General features: G+C 32.3%; 1 long non-coding RNA gene across 1 annotated transcript; it reads right to left on the minus strand.

Moving 5' to 3' along the window:
* Positions 1–289: 289 nt before the first annotated feature.
* On the minus strand, positions 290–1,882 carry LOC140831804 (uncharacterized). The gene is made up of 3 exons (XR_012117951.1): positions 1,746–1,882; positions 1,394–1,477; positions 290–971 (listed from the first exon to the last, which is right to left on the minus strand). It is a non-coding gene; the product is annotated as an uncharacterized lncRNA (long non-coding RNA).
* Between the last annotated feature and the right edge of the window lie 489 nt (positions 1,883–2,371).

Genomic DNA, 2,371 nt, shown 5'->3' on the forward strand with positions numbered 1-2,371 from the left:
TATACAAATAAATCAGTAGTTTATAAACTTTACTGTAAATTCTAGGCCAAATGACAAAATCTATTATTGAAGAAACCGGTAAGAAAACCTCACGGTAGAAAAAACATCACCTCAACAGCTTACTGTGGGCCCTCGAGTTCATTATAAATGAGGGAATTTTTTTTTTTTTCAAATTTTCTAAAATAAAACAGGCTGAATCTCTCCTAAAAGCATCCAAAAATATAAAAACATGTCCCAAACAAAAGTCAAAGAAACAAAACCAATTCTAACAAAAAAAAAAACGATTAAGTAAAACACGTAACATGTGGATCACATACCGACATCAACATCAAAAAAATAATTTACAAGTCCCAAATATTTGAAATATAAGTTTTAACATGCCAAAATAAACTATTGAGCCAAAATAATCCAAGTATTGTCAAATAGCTCCTAAGACCCGAGAATCACACTCTAACTCTCATATCCTTTCCTGAAACTGGACTCTGGCATTCCAGGCCTCGCCTCACCTACCGTCAAGCACATGAAAACAAGAGGTAACCGACATGCCGATGGGTATAAACCCAGTATGATAAAAGCAATAACATATGAGAACTAAAATGACAACTAGTTCATATGAAATCCATAAACATGCAATATAGTGCAATGCATGATCATAAGCTGTGTCTATCACATCGAGCCATATAATTTACAATTTGAAATAAATATGATATTTTTACCTCGTATGTTACCAACTGTAACATACCTTTCAAATATTAGCAAAAGAGATCGAAGTTGTGGTTGAGAAGTCTTGAATCCCCAAAGTCTATTATAATATCAACAAAATACAATATCAACTAAATTCTTGTTCCATTCAAGAATTCGACCCAAAACCAACTAAATATATGATATATCGATAAATAAACCTCGATTCGCTACCAAACAACTTAAAGTAAATAATCTTGAGCCAACCAAAGTCAATACTTCAACCGAATCTGAAAATACAAAAGTCAAAAACTCGAATCATTTATCCTAACAGACAGTTTTTGTACAAAATTCATAATTAATTCAGTACTGCCTCACATATCAAGATTCAAAAATTGGATATGCAAGAAAACTCAAATTGCAACAATTATTCTTTTCACAAAGCTTTGTCAAATAAAGTTATTTATCCAGCCGTTCATAACTGAAACATACAGCATAATTCTCGAAAATTGTGCATAAGCATATATCTGACACATTTTAGTAGTTTGAGCATAATGTCCTCAATATCCAATGGAATCAAGCCAATCTGGTACCATTTCAAAGACAAGAAAATGTTCTATAACTTTTAGTAGAACATAACCAACCAATTAATATCAGAATTCGAATAAAAAGAAGGTATGTACGCAAATCTACACTAACTAGAAATTCATACCAGTTTTAGTAAAAATCACACATGTCTTTCATTGCTTCCTTGAATTGAGTGATTCCAGAACCAGATCGAAGCTAACTTGATGCTCTACAAGTTTGATGAAGACCATAATATCAAAATCCAATTGCAACAGTCCCATATACACAAAAAACAGAAGGTACAAAAGTTGTTTTTGTACTGAAACAATCGATGCTCATATCCCTTTTAAATTAAAACCAACACAAATACAACATCTTAATATCTTAAATATCAACTCAAATATCAATTCTAAATTTTGACCCATTTTCAAACTTGAATAAAAGCGGAAAATACTTGCATCATCTTGAAGCCCGTGGTGAGAGGATCACAAATTTACCTTTATTTCACATTTTACTTGAGCAAATCGCCCATAAAATGAGGAAGAAAGTTCGAAAATGGAAGGAGAGAAAAGGAAGATGATTACGTAAAGGAGAAGGAGAAGGAGAAAGAGAAGGAATGGTGTGGTGAGGTGGGTTTATCTATTTTTTAATTGTGTAGTCAAAGTGTACGCTTTCGTGGTTAAAGTCTCCATTTTCTTGTACTACACATTTTTCTTACAACTTTGACTTGGTCCAATAATTACCATTAATCTCATATTATTATTTGGGGCATTACGCTTATTATTCACTTTATTTGCCGATCCCAAGCCAAGATAATTTCTATAAATGTCATTTGAGGGATTTTACACTAATTAGTACTGGTAATAGGTGTTAGAATATTTTAAAACTCATTTTTGTTCAAAACTTGTATATGCAAGTTTTGACTAGCACTTAAAAATTCATTACAACTAAAATACATGTCTAAATTCCCAAAAATAGTGCAAAATCGTTCGGAAGTGACAAATTCATCAATCTTGTTGGCGTGTGTCGGAGCATGGCTGAGGTCCGATCTCCACGTGCATTCGGAATATTTACAGGAGATGCGAATTGTAGTTTTCTACAACTTCTATTATGAATACATTTC

This window comes from Primulina eburnea, chromosome 5, assembly GCF_022965805.1.
Source record: "Primulina eburnea isolate SZY01 chromosome 5, ASM2296580v1, whole genome shotgun sequence".
Taxonomy (NCBI): domain Eukaryota; kingdom Viridiplantae; phylum Streptophyta; class Magnoliopsida; order Lamiales; family Gesneriaceae; genus Primulina; species Primulina eburnea.